We start from the raw sequence: 23,077 nt of genomic DNA on the forward strand, positions 1-23,077 counted from the left end.
CTGCCCAGATATCTCCTCATATGTTCAACTTCACAACTTCATTACTTCCACTGGAATTTCAAGTGGGACACAATCTACCAGAAACCTTAGGCTCTGAAAAGCGTGATTGAGGATAGATGGAGGGAGTTTGATGTCGCCGTGATGGGAAATGTCCAAAAGCAGTGAAGCAGAGACCCTGCTGAGGGGAAAGAATCAGTCAGGTCAGGGCTTATGCCCGAAACGTCAAATCTCCTGCTCCTTGGATGCTGCCTGACCTGCTGCGCTTTTCCAGCAGCACATTTTCAGCTCTGATCTCCAGCATCTGCAGACCTCACTTTCTCCTCCAGGTCACACCCCTCAGCAAGATCTTTAAGGAGAATATGTGCACACTTCAGCAGCACATATACTAAAATTGGAATCATACAGAGAAGATTAGCATGGCCCCTGCACAAGGATGTTACGCATATTCATGAAGTGTTCCATATTCTTAGGGTGGCACAGTGGCTCAATGGTTAGCACTGCTGCCTCACAGTGCCAGGGATTGGGTTCGATTCCTGCCTTGGGTGACTGTCTGTGCAGAGTTTGCACATTCTCCCCGTGTCTGTGCGGGTTTGCTCCGGTTTCCTCCCACGATCTAAAGATGTGCAGGTTAGGTGAATTGGCAGTGCTAAATTGCCCATAGTGTTAGGTGCATTAGTCAAGGGTAAACATTGGATGGGTTACTCTTCAGAGGGTCGGTGTGGACTTGTTGGGCCGAAGGGCCTGTTTCTATACAGTAAGGAATCTAATCGAGAAAAACAGAGAGTAACGATTGACACCTCTGCTCCTGTTTTGGTCAGGCACAATACTTCTACCTGGCCAAATTTCAAGCACACTTAAGGAAAACTCCCTATCAATCTACATAAGACTGAGTCTCTTCCTGGAAGAACCTCCCATCTCACTCTTACCTGCTGTCAGTGGGAGGGCCAACTAGTTTAACATTTGATGAAAAGAGAAGGCCATTGCACTGGATGAGATCTCCGCGCCAAATGTCAGTGGTCATTGCGGTTTTTGACGTTGATCTCAGTGGAAGTCTCTGTTGAAACCTCTTTGGTTTAACTCTTAGGGGGATCTGCCTTGGAAATATATTGGGGAGATAAGACAGCAAGTACTGGATCTGCTCTTGCTGTGGAACAATCTGCACCCCCCTGCCTCTTCAACCTGAGGTCCAGGTGTGCCTGATAGTGATCTCTTTCCTGGTTTTGGATTTGCCCCATAATTTGGTTGTTGTGATCTTACTCATCAAATAAAGACAATTGAGGTTTCTCTTTATTAAACCATGTCAACTGCCTTTGGAGGCTCCCATCCCTCACAGCTTCCTCTAGACAGCCCCTGAGCCAGCTTCTTAAAGGAAGTGAAGGTTAGGTGATAATCCTTGCAGAGATGAATAAAGGTTATGATGAAGTTAAAATGCTAAAAGCCCAGTTACAGCTCATTCAAGAAGTGGAGCTTTATCAAGGGTAAGACTAACATTGTAAGAATGGAAGTTCTCAAATTCTTTTCAATTGTACTGATATCCACTAATTCCAGTCTGGTGGATGGCAGGGGGAGGAGAAAATTGATAGAGAAATACCTAAACAGTGCACCTTCTGGTGAACCATGAAATCATGACACCAATTTCAGGACTTCTATGGTCTTCTGTTCATGTGTGAGCTCCAGACTGTCATTTTCAATGAAATAAGGACAGTTTTGCCATCCTTACCACTGAGAAATCAGAGCAATGTCTTAGGGACACAGGAAGCCATTGCCCTCTCCTTTCCTGTACAGTAGGGTGGTCAACAGGACTTTAAACTAGAAAGGCAGCGGGAGGGAAGGATAAAAACTCCAAGAAGTATAATGGCCATGGGGAAACAAAGCAGCAGGTTAGCATGTGAGGGAGTGGATTCAACTGCATAAAGGTTGAAAGAAATTTTAAAAAAGGTGAAGTCAGTAGAAGTTATTAAATCTTCAGAACCCAAAATAGGACAAAGTGATTGGAAAGAGTTGGGAATCTAACTTCAAGCACATTGGATAAGGGGGTGACAATGAGAAGAGGGACGGCAAATACAGCACTGAAGGTGTTGTGTCTGAATGCATGCAGTAAGTGAGCTTGTGGGGCAGATTGAAATTGGCAGGTATGCTATGTCGAGCATCACAGAGACGTGGCTGCAAGAGGATCAGGACTGGGAGCTGAACATCCAAAGATATACATCCAATCCTTGTGAGCAAAGAAATTGAATTAAATTGATAGCAAGAAATGTCAGATAATGTAGAATCTGTGTGGGTGGAGTTGAGGAATCGTAAAGGTAGGGAAAACAAAATGGGAGTAATATACAGGCTTCCAAACAATAGTCAGGATGTGGGCTACAAGATATACCAGGAGACAGAAAAAGTGTGTAAGAAAGGCAAGGTTACAGTGATCATGAGGGATTTCAATATGCAAATGGATTGGATAGATCAGGTTGGTAGTGAAAAGGAATTGGTGGAATGTCAATGAGATGGCTTTGTGGAGCAGCTCATGGTGGACCCCACTAGGGAACAGGCAATGCTGGATTTAGTGATGTGCAATGAGGCAGGTTTGATAGGGGAGCTTAAGCTGAAGGAACCTTTAGGAGGTAGTGACAATAATATGATAGAATTTACTGTGCAATTTGAGAGGGAGAAAATAGAATCAGAAGGAATGGTTTACAGCTGAATAAAGGCAACTACAGAGGCATGAGGGAGGAGCTGGTCAAGATTGACTGGGAGAGGAGCCTAGCAGGAAAGATAGTGGAACAGCAATGGCAGGAGTTTCTGAGAGTAACTTGGGAGACACAGCAGAGATTTATCCTGAGGAAAAAGAAGCATGGTTCAGGGAAGATGAGGCAACCATGGCTGACTAGGGAAGTCAGGGCCAGCACAAAACCAAAAGAAAAAGAGTATAACACAGTGAAGGGCGGTGGGAAGCCAGGGGACTGGGAAGCCTACAAAGACCAACAGAAGACACCAAAAAAAAAGAAGGAAGGAGAAGTCTTTTGGTTTGAAGCATTAAGTTGAAAACATAGATAAAATAGGACATGATTATTTAAAGCCCTTCTGACTTGAAAAGAGCTCATCATAAACAACTTTGCCAAATTTGGTTACTCTTCTGGACTCATGAATAAAGGCATTCAAACCTTTGACAATTGATTCCTGATTTTTTTTTAAATCACAGCACTGATCAATGTGAATGTTGCAGTGACAAAATATGACTGCATTTATGACCTTTTAACAGGCCTGTCTGTGTCTTTGTTTATTTTGCTATTCAGCTACTTTGAACATTCTCTCACAGCCAAGAAGCAATACTCAAAACAATTAAGAGGAAGCAACGCAAGCACATATCCAAGCTGTATTCATTGCATTTACTTTCTAGAAGAAAAACAACAGAAAGTCATTCAAACAGAAAATGCAACAGAAGACCCTTTTAATTGCAGTTATTTGTTTATGCAAGTGATCAATTGTAGTCACTTTAATCTGTATTTTTCAAGGCACACTCAGCCACTGTGACAAAGTGTTTGAAACTCCCTTCAGGTTTTCCACATTGCGTTACATTAGCTGCACGCTCGTATGGGCAGGGGCGATGAGTGGTAGTAATAAATCAGCCTGTTCTTTTTTACTGGGTTGCACTGGCATCTCTACGGCTGCTCTTTACAAATCATTGTATAAGCCAGTCCCCATGGGCATCACTGCCAGGCGGGCTGCTAATTGGGAAAATTTAAGCACAAGGTTTAGTTGCTGACAAAATGTTCGTGAGTAGTTTTTGGTTGAATTTGAGAGAGTGGGAGTGGAACTTCATTGAGTGTGGGAGATTCTGAAAAGGTGGGGTTACTACTTCTCCCTCAGCTGGTATTGTCAGCCTGAACAAGGAGCTTTTTTTGTCAGATCGTGACAGTATTTTACTTCTTAATTATTTTTATACTTCGTTATTTGTATAACCTTTGAATAAAGGTTTGTGTTATTTATTTATTCAGAATTATTTATATCACATTCATTCAAAACTAACAATACGTTCAGAAAGCTCCATTCTTATTGAATATTTTAATACCATTTCTCCGACCTTTGTAGAAATTACATTGATGTGATTATATTTATGTGACAACTGTGAAAGAACACCACGATGGTTCAGCAGTTAGCACTGCAGCCTCACTGCACCAAGGTCCAAGGTTCGATTCCAGCCTCGGGCAACTGTCTGTGTGGAGTTTGCACATTCTCCCTGTGTCTGTGGCGGGGTGCTCCGGTTTCCTCCCACAGTCCAAAGATGTGCAGGTTAGGTGCATTAGAGGGAAATGGGTCTTGGTGGGTTACTCTTTGGAGGGTCGGTGTGGACTTGTTGGGCTGAAGGGCCTGTTTCCACACTGTAGGGAATCTAATCCAGTCTAACATCTTGTCTGGAACTATTCTTTCCAGCCAGGTATGGACCTCACGAGATGAAAAATCACAATATTTCCCAACAATACCTGTGAATGATCCCTTAGCACTGAATTATTGAAAAAAATCCTACACACACAACTCCCAATCTTTTTCTGTTAGAATTATACCCACTTTGGGAGAGTCGGCTCTCTAATTAAAACAGCATTCTCGACATGACTATACGCTGCACTAAATTCAAACCAGGCTGGTGGACTCTGTTTGGTCAAAGTATTGGCATGGAGGTTTGACTGTCTCCATCATCCTTTAGTCTGTGAAAAGTTGCAATGTGTGCAACAACAAGGCCTGTGTGTAAATAAATGCAACTTCTAGTACACACAAATGAATGATGCTCTGAGCTTAAGTGATAATCTTAAACTGGCTTCTGGTCTAATTCTTAGCATAGTCAGAATTATTTAGTAAACGTTGTCTAAAAACACTGCCAGACCTAATGGTGAACAAGGTTTTTGTGTTTTGGAGGTATGGACTCAACAATAGATTATAAAGAAAACCAATCTCTTTGAATGATTTCCATGTGGTGGAACCACACATTGTTATTTCAGTGCCTTGGATTATTACATTTGGAGTATCTCAAGGTTGCAATCCTTTGAGGATTGGCCTGAAGTTTCCAGAAATTGATAAATCAAACTCAAGAACATTGCTGTATGCAACATTGCACAAAAGTCATCAGCACAATAAAAAAAATTGGCTGTTTGTAATTTTTAAAAATATTTCTCTGTATCAACTGTAGTATTGAAAATATATTAAAACTGATTATTCTGAATGAATATTTAGCTGGCAGTCAAGCATTCAAATTAGTTAATGAATCTTTTTGCTTTCCAATTGGTGTCGGAAGTCTGTGCAGCACAAGGATGGATGTGTTGGCCGATTAACAGCTGGAACTTGGGAGCAAGTCACATAATGAAAACTCCATGAAAATATTTAATTACACTGGCAATCATGATGCATCGATATGTACTTGTCTCATCTCTTTTACAGATCCTAGAGTTTGACAGCTGTATCATTTTCAGCTGTGTCTTCAGCTCTGGTTTTCCACCTTGAAGCTTTTTCCATACAATATATCCAACCCTCTCCCTTCCCTTAAATCAGTATTTACACAGTCTCTATAACTTCCCAACTGAGGCCAAGTGTCGATACAACGCAGTCCGTTATTCCACCCAAGTTATCATGGCACAGACAATAGGCCTCCTAAAGATGATGTTTAGATGTTTGAATTGGTCCAGATCCCTACAGTCCACTCCAGACACAGAAAGCTAGCAATCATGACATGCTATGTTCTTCACAACTGGCAAAGAATATATGTGATGAAAGTAATAAAAGATCTGGGAGAGAAGCAACAGCTTTCCTAGGCCAATGGGCAGCGGGAATATCTCCTTCACCAATATGGAGCATTGCAGTATCAGATGCAACAAGCCAGACTTTATTGACACCCACTTCCAAGTAATCTGAATTGGGGATGTGAAAGCATTTTCCACGGGTTGTGGAGTTGTTACCACTATAAAGGTAAGAGCACCTATTTAGGCCCAAAAACAAAAGCAGCATTTTTTTTGTTTGTTCTTTCTTTGCTTCTTGAGTTCATGAATAAAAATTAATTTTAACAACCGTTTGAAAGATTCCTGTCATCAGTCATTCCTACAATCAAGAATGGCATGTTACAATAGACAATAGACAATTGGTGCAGGAGTAGGCCATTCTGCCCTTCAAGCCAGCACGACCTTTCATTATGATCATGGCTGATCATCCTCAATCAGTATCCTGTTCCTGCCTTATCCCCATAACCCTTAATTCCACTATCTTTAAGAGTTCTGTCCAACTCTTTCTTGAAAGTATCCAGAGACTTAGCTTCCACAGCCTTCTGGGGCAGAACATTCCATACACCCACCACTCTCTGGGTGAAGAAGTTTCTCCTCAACTCTGTTCTAAGTGGCTTACACCTTATTTTTAAACTGTATCCTCTGGTTCGGGACTTACCCATCAGCAGAAACATACTTCCCGCCAATCCTTTAACGATCTTATACATCTCAATCAGATCCCCTCTCAGCCATCTAAACTCAAGTATATACAAGCCCAGTTGCTCCAATCTTTCAGCGTAAAATAGTCCCGCCATTCCGGAAATTGACCTCATGAACTTACACTGCACTCCCTCAATAGCCAGAATGTCTTTCGTCAAATTTGAAGACCAAAACTGCGCATAATATTCCAGGTGCAGTCTCACCAGGGCCCTGTACAGCTGCTAGAAAGACATCTTTGCTTCTATACTCAATTCCTCTTGTTTTGAAGGCCAGCATGCTATTAGCTTTCTTCACTATCTGCTGTACCTGCATGCTTGCTTTCATTGACTAATGTACAAGGACACCTTGATCTCGTTGTACTGCCCCTTTACCTAACTTGACTCCATTTAGGTAGTAATCTGCCTTCCTGTTCTTGCCACCAAAGTGGATAGCCACACATTTATCCACATTAAACTGCAGCTGCCATGCATCCGTCCACTCACCTAGCCTGTCCAGGTCACCCTGTATTCTCCTAACAACCTCCTCACATTTCACCCTGCCACCCAACTTTGTGTCATCAGCAAATTTGCTAATATTACTTTTAATACCTTCATCTATGCCATTAATATGCATTGTAAAAACCTGAGGTCCCAGCACTGATCCCTCCGGCACATCACTGGTCACTGCCTGCCATTCTGAAAGGGAGCCATTTATCACTGCTCTTTGTTTCCTGTCAGCCAACCAATTTTCAATCCATGTCAGTATTTTGCCCCTAATACCATGTGCCCTAATTTTGCTCACTAACCTCCTATTTGGGACATTATCAAAGGCTTTCTTAAAGTCCAGGTATACTACTTCCACTGGATCTCCCTTGTCCATCTTCAGAATTACATCCTCAAAAAATTCCAGAAGATTAGACAAGCATGATTTCTCCTTCAAAAATCCATGCTGACTCTGACCTATTCTGTTACTGCTATCCAGATGTGTTGTAATTTTGTCCTTTTTAATTGACTCCAGCATTTTCCAAGCACTGAGGTCAGACTAACTGGTCTATAATTCTTTGTTTTCTCTCTCCCTCCTTTCTTACAAAGTGGGACAACATTAGCCACCCTCCAATCCACAGGAACTGATCCTGAGTCTCTCGAACATTGGAAAATGATCACCAATGCATCCACGATCTCTGGAGCCACCTCCTTCAGTACCCTGGGATGTAGACCATCAGGTCCCAGGGACTTATCAGCCTTCAGACCTGACAGTGTCTCCAACACCATTTCCTTTAGTTCAGGTCCTTCAGCCACTTACATCTGGGAGATTGTTGTGGTTCTGTTCGCCGAGCTGGGAGTTTTTGCACAAAATACTACATAGGACAAACAGGAAGACAGCTAACAACCCGCATCCATGAACATCAACTAGCCACGAAACGACACGACCAGCTATCCCTCGTAGCCATACACTCAGATGACAAACAACACGAATTCAATTGGGGCAACACCACTATCATAGGGCAGGCCAAACAGAGAACAGCCAGGGAATTCTTAGAGGCATGGCACTCATCCACAAATCCTATCAACAGACACATCGACCTAGACCCTATATACCGGCCACTGCAGCGGACAGCAACTGACAACCGGAAGCAGCAGATTCAAACCAGTATAAATGCTGGAGGAATCAGCCCAGAAGCGCTTCACAGGAGGCTCCCAAGCACTGAAGATGTCACCTAGAAAGGGGACGAAATGTTTGCAACAAAAACTCCCAGCTCGGCGAACAGAACCACAACAACGAGCACCCGAGCTACAAATCTTCTCACAAACTTTGATCTGGGAGATTGCTTGTGTCTTCCCCAGTGAAGACAGATCTAAAGTACCAATTCAACTCTTCTGCCATTTCTTTGTTCCCTGTAATAAATTCACCCGTTTCTGTCTTCAAGGGCCCAATTTTAGACTTAACCATTTTTTTCTTTTGTTTACGTTCCAATGAGTGCCAAGGAAAGACAGAATTCCTTCAAGTAGGGCTCTAACATTATCTGGTGATAAGGAAGGACAACTCCTGTCACTTGACATTCTATTTAACATGAAGTGTCACCATATGCCATCAAAATGTTTCTTTTGTCTTGTCCTCCCACTACATTTGGTGCAGTGCTGGGGTGCCCAGGTAAGGTTGAGGGAATCTGTTCTATAGTGAAGCCTGCTGATCTTGGAGGTTTGAGCCAATGGCCCCGAGGGTATTTGTGGCTTGAGGAACCAGACATGCTTGAGAGTTCCCTGTCCAAGTGCAGACTCACTTTTCTTGTCTGCGATTTCCATGGAGTTAACTGTGATAGGCAGAGTGTAGGTGAAGGACACTGGCGCATTTGGAGTGTCCAGAGAAGAGACTTCTGTTTGATCTTTTTTGTGGGTTCTCCTCCAGCTGGTGCCTGTTGAATTGAAGTTAATACCCCTTATGCATAGGCAACCTTGTAATTGATGATGAGCACCAATGTTTATGGTGGTGGAGTGAAGTGTTATATGCATTTCTATTATTTACAGAGAATTACATTGGATGGCAGCAGGTCACCAGTCCATGGAGACTGCCAGAGCCAACACAATACTGATAGCATTGGTGGACTCCTCCAAACATTGGAACAGTTTTTCAAGATCCTCTGAGAAATCTGCCTCCTGCTCCTGTGGCTGTGCATGCAATTGTATGAAGTTACTTGTGGATGTGTCAATGAGGTCATCTTCTGCCTGGGACTGAATCAGTGCATGGTCCCTGGCAGCCCTCTGAGTGCCAGAGCCATTGGGCATTTCTTTCTTGGCTGTGGAGATTCAGCAGTGATGTGCCCTCTGGAATGTGCTAATGGGTCTAATCTGGACCCAGTACCCACTGAGGAGAAAGTATATGAGCTGATGGAGTCACAGGGTAAAACACAGCTGATGAATCCTCTGAGATGTCTGTGGCTTCATCCTGAGAACTGAGGAGCTGATGTCTGCAGAGGCTGCTCCCTTGCAACTAAATGCTGTGTGGGGGAAGCTGTGTGGAGAAAGTCTATGAAAGTGTCTAGGCAAGTGATAGATCCTCTAATATAAAATCAGAAAGTGCTGGAGAAACTTGGCAGGTTTAGCAGCATTTAATGGAGAGAGAAACAGGGTTAACATTCTGAGTTCAATATCATTCCTTTTGGTGGAAGAGTCATATTGCACTCAAAACATCAACTCTATTTCTATCTGTTGAAATTTGTTCTTGTTGCTTACTAGTGGACATTATCATTCTGCCATTAAAACATTAAGGGGAAAAGCTGACCTTTTATGTCTTGATATTGAGAATCTCTTTTTTTTTAATCTCACCATACTCTCCCAAATTTATCACAATTGCCCAAATCATTAAGATGCCAGGGAAATTCCACCCACTCTGCAGCTTCATTTCATTTCATGAAATGACACATTCCTTCTTTGTAAGAAATGTTGCATTTAAGTCAATTTTAATTGCTTGCATCTTACTAGTTTCTCAACAGATTGTATATCACATTAGACGAAAGTGGGTCCTGCAGATGCTGGAGATTAGAGTCAAGAGTAGAGTAGTGTCGGAAAAGCACAGCAGGTCAGGCAGAATCCGAACAGCAGGAAAATCAATGTTTTGGGTGAAAGCCCTTCATCACATTAGCCGCATCTGCAATAATCAGCCATGCATAAACTCCCTGAAGAGTCATGCGGATCATAAAACAGATTTCTATTAACTTATTTAGATAGCCTCCTATCATAGCACCAACAAATACCAAATGAGTTGCCTTTAAAATATAGTGACTGCTAAATGAACTCATGGACTCTCATATTTACAGGATAGAGGAGGTCATTTACCGAAAGTGTTCATTCTGGTCAACAAAGATCGAAGAATAAGGATGTTAATATGGTGGAGAGGGTTCAGAAAAGATTTACCAGGATGTCGCTGGGATTGGAGGGTTTTAGTTAGAAGGAGAGGTTGGATAGGCTGGGACTTTTTCACTGGACCATAGCAGATTGAGAGATGACCTTATAGAAATTTATAAAATTGTGAGGGGCATAGATGAGGTGAATAACAAAGGTCATTTCCCTCGGGTAGGATGTTCAAAACTAGAGGCTATATTTGTAAGGTGATAGGAGAAAGATTTAAAAGGGACCTGAGGGTGGTCCATATGTGGAATGAACTGCCCAAGGAAGTGGTAGATGCAGGTACAGTTACAACATTTAAAAGACATTTGGACAGGAACATGAAAAGGAAAGATTTAGAGGGATGTGGGCCTAATAGGGGCAAATGGGACTACTTTAGATTGAGAAACTTGGTCAACATGGATGAGTTAGACCAAAAGGTCTGTTTCCGTGCTTTATGACTCTATGATTCAAGTTATAACACTACTCCCATTTTTCAGCTTTTGGCCCTTTGCCCTGGAGGTTATGGCGATGTAAACGCATATCAAAATGTTGGCTTAAATGTTATGAGAATGTTTGAGTCTACTACTATTTCAGGTACTGAATTCCAAACATCCATCACCCTTTGCATGAAAAGTATTCTCCTCAACTCTCATCCTAGTCTTCTACCTCTTCCCTTAAGTCTGGATCCCTTTGTGAATCACCTTTCCAATAAAAAACAAAGTGCTTTTCTATTCACCTTGTTTATGTTACTCATTACCTTTCACACCTTCATCAAGTCTACTCGCAGCCTTTGCCGCTTCACAAAAATAACCTCAACGTATTAAATCTTTCAACATAGCTTAGACTCTCCAGCCCAGGCAGCATCCCAGTAAATATAAATGTGCAAAATGTAAGTGTAACTCCATGCTTGAATCAATGACATTAAAGTGGCTTCATTTGTAGGGAGAGTGGTAGTTTATTAATACAATTGCAAAACAAAAATAACTTTTCAAAATCGACCATTGAATAATAACAGTGATGTGTGAACTTCACTCTGCAGAAAGGGCAAAACATTTAATTTCTGAAGTTAGGCAGTGCCATGAAATATTAAATTGCTACCGTTTAGTATTATTTGCACTTCCAACTCAATCTGAAAAAAAGAGATGAAAAGCCTGGACTAGAATCATACCCAAAAGCTTTTGTTAGGTCGCACATGTCTGAAATGATTAATTGTCTCCTTCCTTTGAGCTTATGGGAGACTTTCCAAGTCACCTAAATTTGTATGCACTCTTTAGACCTTGCTGTTTCCTGCAGGATTTGCTGCTAACTATTTAACTCATTTCAAAAGGAAAGTTGTAATGGCTGTGATTGAATTGGTGAGCTTAAACATTTCCTGAAATCGGGTTATTCAGATAGACCTGTTTTCCGAGGTCAGTGCTGCGCTTGTCACTTTAACAGCTGATTGTGAAAAATGAAACCTATTATTATCACATATTCATAAACAGTTGTCAGAATTACTGAGTTTGGATTAAAAGCTCATGTTGCTAACAAACTTCAGATTTTTTTACTTGTTTATACTCCATGGAAATAAAGTTTAAAAAACCATATCTAATTCTGTGTTGATTTCCAACCTATTCCCATGCATTTAGACTGGGAAAATATGGCATCATCCATATTCCTATGATAGAAAGTCCTTCTAAATTTAAGATTATTTGCTTCCATTCAAGTTCTTTGTGTCCTGAGATGGCTGATGTGTGATCGACAGACTTTGGTCAGGGTTGGAGGGGATAGGGGGTGGATGGTGGAAGCAGCAGATTACGTTTAGAGGATTTAATAGATGAGTTGTTAGGAGGCGTGAGTGGTCCCCTTTGCCTCAGCTTCATCTCTGAGTGGTCCCAGTCAATCTTTCAATGTGGTTAGTGCCTTCCTGATTGAACCACCTCCACTTTTGTTTGGTCACAAGTCAGGGATGCCAAAGAGTTGATGGTGATATTTGAGCTCTTCAAGGATAGCTTGAAGATCTCTAATGTGTTTCTGCTGTCATCCTGCCGCAATATATTCCCCCACAGAGCATTTGCTTTAATATTTTGGGTTAGATTTATGAAAGTCCTGCCTAGTTCAGCAAAGCTGGTTTTGAATGCTTACTGCTTTAATGCTGTGTATGTTGACTTGGGAGAGGATGCTGCTGTTGGACTACATTATTTGCCAATAGATTGGAGAATATGAGTGCATACCACTGCACCAACCTCCAAATCCGACACATTATCCAACATTTCCGCCACCTACAATTAGATCCCGCCACCAAAAAATATTTCCCTCTCCACTTCTGTCTGCTTTCTGCAGGGACCATTCACTCCACAACTGCATTGTCAACTCTACACTCCCTACTAACCTCTCCACCACACCCGGGTACCTTTCCAGGTGCCCCGGTGTAGGGGCAAGAGGTTCAACACCTGCCCCTACACCTCCCCCTCACCTCCTTTCAAGGCCCTAAACAATCCATCAGATCCGACAGAGATTCACATGCCCATCATTCAACCTCATCTATTGTTTCCATTGCTTCCAATGTGGTCTCCTGACTATCCGGGAGACCAAATGCAGACTCGGGACTTGGTTCGTGAAGCATCTGCACTCTGCAGACATCAACCAACTGGACCTTCAAGTTGCCATCCATTTTAATTCTGCCTCCCATTCCCCAGATGACATGTCCACCCTTAGCCTCCTCCACTGTCAGACTGTGGCCAAACAGAAACTGGAGGAACAACAACTGATATTCTGCCTAGGGAGCTTACAGCCGATGGCCTCAATATTAACTTTGCCAGCTTCAAAACTCCCTCCACTCCCAGTCTTATCCTATGTCCAATTCACCCCTCTCCTCACAGAACCCCCGCCCCCCCCTTGACCCTAACCTGTCCATCTTCCTACTCATCAACCCACTCCAACCTCCCCACTGATCAATCACAATAACCCCTATCTGCATCCACCTATCACCATCCCACCTACCCTTCCCCCAGCACCACCCACCTCCCTCTATATATTTCTGGACTCTCTCTCACTCCCTAGCCTTGACAAAGGGTTTCGGCCCAAAACATTGACTTTCCTGCTCCTCGGATGCTGTCTGCCTAGCTTCACATCTATTGACTCAGAATAGTGTGTGACTTGGAGGGGATCATGCAGTTGATGGTGTTCCTGAGCAACTGTTGCCCTTGTTCTTCAAGGCAGTAATGGTCATGGGTTTGGAAGGTGTGTCAAAGCAGTCTCTAAGAGCTAACATTACAGGGTCCTCTCTTGCCCGGGAATGAGTAGTTGCTTCGTCACCAGCTGTCCACTGGAAGCGGCATTTTTACCTTGGCCAGATGCAGCATGTCATAGTAAGGAGATCATCAGATTGTGATCCCACACTTTCCAAGGCTAATGTTCCCACCAAGGTTTTAGTATCTGAGTTGATTGAGAGGGCGGATGGGAGGAGAATAACTTTCTGATGCTGCTACACCGAATACACCCAGCTCTTGTCAAATGCTGCGCTTTACCTTCAAATATGTCTGCCTGTCACTCTATCTGCTTTCTGTAGAGTATTTCATCTTTATGTTCTTTGCTATATCTAAAATGATGGCCTTTTATTTACTCCCCATCTTTTCTCCTTCTAATAGCAAGACAGCACCATTTCAATGAACACACAACTTACCATGATTGTAATGTAGTTAATTTCTAGTCTGAGTTAGTGTTGTAGGCTGCTGAAAATAATTACACTGCTAATTATACCTTTGAAAATCACTCAAGTACACTGTTGCAACATGCCACAATCTGAAATCAATCATCCTAATTCAGATAAACAGTTTTAAAAATGCTAACAAAGCTGAAGAAGAATTGCAGGTCAGGGAATTCTCATTTATATATGTGACTATAGCAACATGTAACTACAACAAGCGAACGTTGAATAATCATAAGAGTATTTGTATACTTATATCAAAACCATTTTGAGAATTAATTTTTAAAAATGGCAATGACTAAGTAACCAGCAAAGTCTGACGTGAAGATGAATTTTGCCTTGTTACCATCTACTCTAAGCTTCATAACTAAAATCAACAAATCGCTTGAATTCATGTCAGGTTGGAATTCTTTACACAGAGAACTCAATATCTGAAGTAATCTCCTGAGTGGAGGAGTCAAGGTAACAATTCTGGAATCATTCAAGAGGCAGCTTGGGCTTTCCATGGACAGATAAGCCAGATGGAGTAAATAACTTCCCTCCTCCGTACTAACGCTTGTGATCTTCGTGAATAAAGTGACTTTTGTAAAAGCACTTCTGAGGCACTATCAGCATGAAATGACACATTGCATTTACTGTCACGTATACATTAATACGTTAGCAGAAAAATTTAAAACCATATGACTTTACAACATTTTTATTTAGCCCAGTCGAGGTCAATACAACGGAAGTTGCTGATTTTTATTATCAATTAGGAGTCTTACAACTTGCCTACTGATTAAAATGGATATCTGTCCAGAACTGGGAAAAAAAATCCCTTCCAATAGACTAATTGAAACTGAATAGCAGAATAACTGTACATGGATAAAAACAAGCCATGCATGAATTATTCTGTGCTAAAGGATATGATTAATTTGGTAGCTTAAACAGAAGAAAAGGGTCAAAGATTAATTAAATTTCACAGGATCTATGAAGAAATGTTGGCTGACTATAGACAATACACACTAAAAATATCTTGCTAAACGTGCAGGAATTTGCCCGTTATAAATGATCTCTGCCAGTAAGTGGGAAACGATGTTATTAATAGTGGAGGAAGTTCAGAATGACATGGTATAGATTTATTGTAAACACCAGTGTTGTAGCTTTCCTCAGTAAAACAAATCCACTAGCGCACGTTGATAAATCTTACTCATTAAGATGTTATCTGAATATACTTCAGATAAATACAACACAGTATGATCTGGTAATTAGTGAATTAATACAGCATAAAGAGATTCCTGAAAATCAAAGATAATGGCCTGGATTAGCTAAGGAGTAACAAATATCATTGGATTTCCATACCGCTTAAAGAATTGCCGTTTGTATTTGTTCTGAGGCCTTCTGAGGCTGACTTTTCCAAAAACATGATGCACAGCAGATCTTGGAGACTTCCATTCAATGGGAGCAGAGTTATGGAGGAGAGCGGGGTGGGGGAGGTGCTGCAAAGCAAATACATTTTTTTATTGGCACTAATTGTTGTATGGCAAGTTTAAATGTCCAGCTTATTTTATTTGTAAATGGTAGAGAGAGTGGATGAATGAGCAGATGGGTAGGATGGCTAGGTAGATGAGTTAGGTTAGTGGGGGATATGGGTAGAAGGGTAAGATAGGTAAGTGAATGAGTGGGTGAGTCAAGTGAATGAGTAGAATCAGTGGTGAATGAGTGAGTGGGTGAGTTAGGAGGTAACCAGGTCAGATCAGGGGGAGTAGTCGAATTGGGAGTTTGTCACATCTTGTCATAGAGCTACAGGCAAGTGGATGTATACTGTTTTGGTCGGTGGTCAAGAAAGATTTGACATTTTGGGACCATTGGCTTGTCACGAGAAGAGGTGGTTTGGGAGATATAGGTAGATCAGGATGGCAGCTAGGTCATCAGAGGGGGGGCACGTTAACATGTTCTGGAGGGATAGATAGCACATTGTTGGGGTGTAGTTGTGTGCTTATTGTGATATATAAGTAGGGTCAGAGATCTCATGCTGGAAGGAGTAGTTGGGTTGAATGGGGGGTGCTGTGGTGATTGGGGGCAGCCAAGTCACTTTACTGAGGTAGTTCAGGATTTTAGGTGCAAGATGGTATTGGGGATTAAGGAGATAGTTGGGGGTTCGCTATATCTATGGGTCAATGGCAGTGTTTAAAGGTATCTGTTCTGCAGTTAACCCAAAGTTAGAAGTGTGTTGCTGGAAAAACATAACAGGTCAAGCAGCATCGGAGGAGCAGGAAAATCGACATTTCAGGCCAGAGGCCTTCATCAGGAATGAGGCTGGGAGCCTCGGGGGTGGAGAGATAAATGGGAGGGTGGGTGGGACTGGGAAGAAAGTAGCTGAGAGTGCAATAGATGGATGGAGGTGGGGGTAAAGGTGATAGGTCAAAGAGGAGGATTGAGTGGATAGGTGGGAAGGAAGATTGACAGGTGGGACAGGTCATGAGGGTGGCGGTGAGCTAGAAGATTGGAACTGGGGTAAGGTGGGGAGAGGGGAAATGAAGAAACTGGTGAAGTTCACATTGATGCCCTGGGTTGAAGGATCCATAGGCAGAAGATAAGGCATTCTTCTTCCAGGTGTCAGGTGGGGAGGGAGTGGCAATGGAAAGGCCCAGGACCTGCATGTACTCGGGAGAGTGGGAGGGGAGTTTGAAATGTTTGACCACATGGTGGTGGGGTTGATTGGTGCAGGTGTCTCAGAGATGTTCCCTAAAGTGATCTGCAAGAAGGCATCCAGTCTCCCCAATGTAGAGGAGACAGCATTGGGAGCAACATATACAATAAATGACATGTCTGGAAGTGCAGGTGAAATTTTGATTGATGTGGAAGACTCCTTTGGGGCCTTGGAGGAGGTAAGGGGGGAGGTGTGAGTGCAGGTTTTGCGATTCCTGCAGTGTCAGGGGAAGATGCCAGGAAGGGAGGGTGGGTTGTTGGGGGGCATGGACTTGACCAGGTAGTCGCAGAGGGAACGGTCTTTGCTGGGGAGGGAAATATATCCCTGGCGGTGGGGTCGGTTCGAAGGTAGCGGAAACGTTGGCAGATGATACAATTTATGTGAAGGTTGGTGGGGTGGAAGGTGGTGACCATAGGGGTTCTGTCCTTGTTGCGGTTGGAGGGGTGAGGTTCAAGGGCGGAGGTGCGGGATGTGGATGAGATGTATTGAAGGGCATCTTCAACCACATAGGAGGGGAAATTTTGGTTTTTAAAGAAGGGGGCCATCTGCTGTGTTCGATGGTGGAACTGATCCTCCTGGGAGCAGTTGGGAACACAGGATAGCATTTTTGCAGGATGTAGGGTGGGAGGAGGTGTAATCCAGATAGCTATGGGAGTTGGTGAGTTTGTAGAAAATGTCAATGTTGAGTCAGTCCTCGTGGAAGCAGATGGAAATGTCGAGGAAAGGGAGGGAGGTGTCAGAGATGGTGCAGGTTAATTTAAGATCGGGGTGGAATGTGTTGGTGAAGTTGATGGCCTAACTCACTAGCCATGCTACCTTACATAAAAAATATCTCGGAATCGACAGCCAGACTTCTTCGACCACTGGAATTCATGACAACCCATAAACCGATAGCCACGCTCAGAAAAATAAAAGACCCTGTACACATCATGTGCAAGACATCCGTAATTTACACGATTCCATGCAAAGACTGCATTCAACACTATATAGGGAAAATCGGCACAAAGGATTCTGGGTAATCCAGAACGGAGAATGGGAAAAATTTCTGGCTGTAACAGGCTGCTCCTCCTTTGAGGTATTTTAGGTGTTGGAGGTGATTTCCTCAAATTCCAGGAGCAGCAATTACTGTTTTATATGCTTTTGCATTGTTTTGGAACTTTGGAGAGAAAAAAAATTCAAAACAGCAGCACTTTTCACAGGGAGAGAAACAGACTAAAGCAGGACATGGTGAGGTCAGTGCAGGAGACAGTGAGAGAAAGAGAGAGAGAGAGAAACAGAGAAAGAAACCCACATTGCTAACTGACACAGCAGTGAACCTGCACAGTTACTGCCTTTTGCTGTTTGAATTCATGTATTGCTGGACATCGGAGTGCACCTGGGAAAATTAACAGTGAAATTCACAACTGATCTTGGAGGAACCTTTTTGGAAAAGGTCACAGCACAGAAACAGACAAGTGAATAGTTTTAAGCGTGGCCTTGCGGAGTCTGCAGTAGTGAGTCGAGTGGGTTCTCCGAATCTTATCAGATTGAATGGATCAGTTGGAGAAATAGTTTGAGGCAATGAGGAATTTACAAGAGCAAGGGGATGCCATGAATGGCAGTTATAAGAAAGGGGGAAACTCTCAGATAAAGTTAACTCCAGGCAAGGTAAGAGAGGTAGACAGGTAGGGCAGGAGTCTTCTGTGGCTATCCCCATTTCAAACAAATACGCTGTTTTGGAAAATGTAGGTGTGATGGATTCTCAGGGGAATGTAGCAAGAACAGCCAAGTTTCTGGCATCGAGACTGGCTTTCATGCAATGAGGGGTACATCAGGTTCTAAGCAATCGATTGTGTTAGGGGAGTCTCTAGTCAAAGACACAGGCAGAGATTTCTGTGGCCAGCAGCGAAAAATCAGAATGGTGTGTTGCCTCCCTGTTGCCAGGATCAAGGATGCCTCACAGAGGGTGCAGAATGTTCTCAAGTGGGAGAAGGAGCAGCAGGAGGTCATTACACACATTGGAACCAATGACATAGGAATGGCAAAGGATGAGATTCTGAAGAGAATATATAGAGAGTTAGGTAGGAATTTGAAAAGGAGATCCTCGAGAGTATAATGTCCGGATTACTCACGGTGCTGCAAGCTAGTGAGAGTAGGAATAGGAGGAGAGAGCATAGAGAATAGAGGATAGAATGCATAGCTGAGGAGCTGGTGTATGGGAGTAGGATTCACATTTCTGGATCATTGGAATCTCTTCTGGGGTAGAATTGGCCTGTACAAATGGTTGGATTGCACCTCAATTGGAAGGGAACCAATATACTGGCAGGGAAATTTGCTAGAGCTGCTCAGGAAGATTTAAACTAGTAAGGTGGGGGGAGTTGGGGGGGTGGAAGGAAAGAGCTCAATCTGAGATAGGTACAGTTGAGAAAAGAAGTGAGTCAAATAGTCAGGGCAGGCAGGGACAAAGCAGAGAACAAGGTAGGACTGATAAATTAAACTGTATTTATTTCAATGCAAGAGGCCTAACAGGGAAGGCAGATGAACTCAGGGTATGGTTAGGAACAGGGGACTGGAATATCATAACAGTTACAGAAATATAGCTCAGGGATGGACAGGACTGGCAACTTAATGTTCCAGGATACAAATGCTACAGGAAGGATGAAAAGGGAGACAAGAGAAGAGGGGAAGTAGCATTTTTGATAAGGGATAGCATTACAGCTGTACTGAGGGAGGATATTCCCGAAAGTACACCCAGGGAAGTTACTTGGATGGAACTGAGAAATAAGAAAGTGATGATCGCCTTATTGGGATTGTATGTTAGACTCCTTCATAGTCGGAGGGAAATTGGGAAATAAGTTTGGAAGGAGATCTTAGCTATCTGTAAGAATAATAGATTGGATTACTTACAGTGTGGAAACAGGCCCTTCGGCCCAACAAGTTCACACTGACCCGCCTAAGCGCAACCCACCCATACCCCTACATTTACCCCTTACCTGACACTACGGCCAATTTAGCGTGGCCAATTCACCTGACCTGCACATCTTTGGACTGTGGGAGGAAACCGGAGCACCCGGAGGAAACCCACGCAGACACAGGGAGAACGTGCAAACTCCACACAGTCAGTCGCCTGAGTCGGGAATTGAGCCCGGGTCTCCGGCGCTGTGAGGCAGCAGTGCTAACCACTGTGCCACCGTGCCACCCACAATAGGATGTTTATGGTAGGGAATTTTAACTTTCCAAACATAGACTGAGACTGCCACAGTGTTAAGGGTTTAGGTGGAGAGGAATTTGTTGAATGCGTACAAGAACATTTTCTGATTCAGTATGTGAATGTACCTACTAAAGAAGGTGCAAAACCTGACTTACTCTTGGGAAATAAGGCAGGGCAGGTGAGCGAGGTGTCAGTGGGGGAGCACCTTGAGGCCAGTGACCATAATTCTATTAATTTTAAAATAGTGATGGAAAAGGATAGATCAGATCTAAAAGTCGAAGTTCTAAATTTGAGGAAGGCTAATTTTGCCAATATTAGGCAAGAACTTTCAAAAGCTGATTGGGGGACAATGCTCGCAGGTAAAGAGATGGCTGGAAAATGGTAAGCCTTCAGAAATGAGATAACAAGAATCCAGAGAAAGTATATTCCTGTCAGGGTGAAAGGAAAGGCTGATACATATAGGGAATGCTGGATGACATTGAGGGTTTAGTTAAGAAAAAGAAGGAAACATATGTCAGGTATGGACAAGATAGATTGAATAAATCCTTAGAAGAGTATAAAGGTAGTAGGAGTATACTTAACAGGGAAATCAGGAGGGCAAAAAGAGGATATGAGATAGCTTTAGCAAATAGAGTTAAACAGAATCCAAAGGGTTTTTACAAATACATTAAGGATGAAAGGGTAACTCAGGAGAGAATAGGGCCCCTCAAAGATCAGCAAGGTGGCCTTTGTGTGGAACCACAGGAGCTGGGCAAGATATGAAACAAATATTTTGCGTCAGTATTTACTGTGGAAAAGGACATGGTAGGTATAGAATGTAGGGAAATAGATGGTGATATCTTGAAAAATGTCCATATTACAGAGGAGGAAGTGCTGGATGTCCTGAAACACATAAAAGTGAATACATCCCCAGGAGCTGATCAGGTGTACCCTAGAACTCTGTGGGAAGCTAGGGAAATGATTGCTGGGCACTTTGCTGAAATATTTGTGTCATCGATAGTCATAGGTGAGGCGCCGGAAGACTGGAGGTTGGCTAACATGGTGCCACTAAGAAGGGTGGTAAGGACAAGCCAGAGAACAATAGACCAGTGAGCATGACATCAGTGGTGGGCACATTGTTGGAGGGAATCCTAAAGGACATGACGTATATGTATTTGGAAAGGCAAGGACTGAATAGGAATAGTCAACATGGCTTTGTGATGGGAAATCATGTCTCATAAACTTGATTGAAGTTTTTTGAAGCAATAACAAAGAGGACTGGTGAGGGCAGAACGGTGGATGTGATCTACTTCAGTAAGGCATTCGACAAGGTTCCCCAAAGGAGACTGGTTAGCAAGGCTAAATCTCATGGAATACAGGGAGAACTAGCCATTTGGATACAGAACTGGCTCAAAGGTAGAAGACAGAGGGTGATGGTGGAAGATTGTTTTCAGGCTGGAGCCCTGTGACCAGTGGAGTGCCACACGGATCAGTACTGAGTCCACTACTTCTTTGTTATTTATATAAATGATCTGGATGTGAGCTTAAGTATAGTTCGCAAGTTTGCAGATGATACCAAAATTAGAGGTGTAGTGGACAGCAAAGAAGATTACCTCAGATTACAACGGGTTCTTGATCAGATGGGCCAATGGCTAAGGAGTGGCAGATGGAGTTGAAATTAGATAAATGTGAGGTGCTACATTTTGGGAAAGCAAATCTTAGCAGGGCTTATACACTTAATGGTAAGGTCCTGGGGAGTGTTCCTGAACAAAGAGACCTTGGAGCTCCTTGAAAGTGGAGTCGCAGATCAATCGGATAATGAAGAAGGCATTTGGTATGCTTTCCTTTATTGGTCAGAGTATTGAGTACAGGAGTTGGGAGGTCATGTTGCGGCTGTACAGGACATTTGTTGGGCCACCTTTGGAGTATTGCATGCAAATCTGGTCTCCTTCGTATTGGAAGGATGTTGTGAAACTTGAAAAAGTTCAGAAGAGATTTACAAGAATGTTGCCAGGGTTGGAGGATTTGAGCTTTGGAGGGAGGTTGAATAGGCTGCGGCTGTTTTCCCTGGAGCATCGGAGGCTGAGGGACATCCTTATAGAGGTTTATAAAACCATGAGGGGACATGCGTACGATAAATAGGCAAAGTCTCTTCCCTGTTGTGGGGGAGTCCAGAACTGGAAGGCAAAGGTTTAGGGTAGAGGGGAAAGATATAAAAGAAACCTGAGGGGCAACTTTTTCACACAGAGGGTGGTACGTTTATGGAATAAGCTGCCAGGGAAGTGGTGGAGACTAGTTCAATTGCAGCATTTAAGAGGCATCTGGATGGGTATATGAATAGGAAGGGTTTGGAGGGATATGGGCTGGGTGCTGGTAGGTGGAACTAGATTTGGTTGGGATATCAGGTGAGCATGGATGGGATGGACCAAAGGGCTGTTTCCATGCTGTACACCTCTATGACTCTAACTCGCAATCCTCATCCACAAACACCAACTAGCCACTAGACGCCACAATCAGCTGTCCCTAGTAGCCATACTGACAGATGACAAGGACCACAGATTTGACTGGGACAACATAATGATCATAGGACAAGCTCAACAGAGGGCAGCCAGAGAATTCCTAGAAGCATGGGATTCATTCACGGACTCCACCAATAAGCATATTGACCTAGACCCAATATACCGGCCACTACAACAGACAACCGGAACCAACAACTGAAAGCCCCAGAAATGGAACCAAATAAATTCCAGAAAACACTGTACAGCAGCGCTTCACAGGAGGCTCCAATGCACTGAAGATGCCACCTCGACAGGAGATGAAACATCTGTAAATCAACTTCCCAGCTCAGCGAGCATATCCACCACTATATTAGTAAGGGAGCCCAGCAAATAGAGGAATTGCCCATCAGAAGTTGAAACTTTCTTGGCAATTTCCACATAAGTCAGCACGTCAGGATTTTACAGGGTCATATGTCCAGTTTCCAACTACCTAGAGTTCAGAAGATTTGAACCAAAATTCCTCTCCTTAAATATTAGGACTCTTGCTACTAAAACTCCAATATAATGGCTTCTGATGTTCATTGTCACACAATCATTTTGAAATTCTCTATAAATTTCCGCCATACTTTGAATCCACAAAGACCCAAAGAGAGAGATACAACAACCAAAGAAGGGTGTTAATTTTAAACATATTCACCTTGCCAAGCAGTGA

General features: G+C 43.0%; 1 non-coding gene across 1 annotated transcript; it reads left to right on the top strand.

Moving 5' to 3' along the window:
- The first annotated feature begins 361 nt into the window (after positions 1-361).
- Positions 362-468, top strand: LOC132823047 (U6 spliceosomal RNA). Its single transcript, XR_009645490.1, has one exon. It is a non-coding gene; the product is annotated as a U6 spliceosomal RNA (small nuclear RNA).
- Positions 469-23,077: the final 22,609 nt, after the last annotated feature.

Source organism: Hemiscyllium ocellatum, chromosome 15 (assembly GCF_020745735.1).
Source record: "Hemiscyllium ocellatum isolate sHemOce1 chromosome 15, sHemOce1.pat.X.cur, whole genome shotgun sequence".
NCBI classification, from domain to species: Eukaryota; Metazoa; Chordata; class Chondrichthyes; order Orectolobiformes; family Hemiscylliidae; genus Hemiscyllium; species Hemiscyllium ocellatum.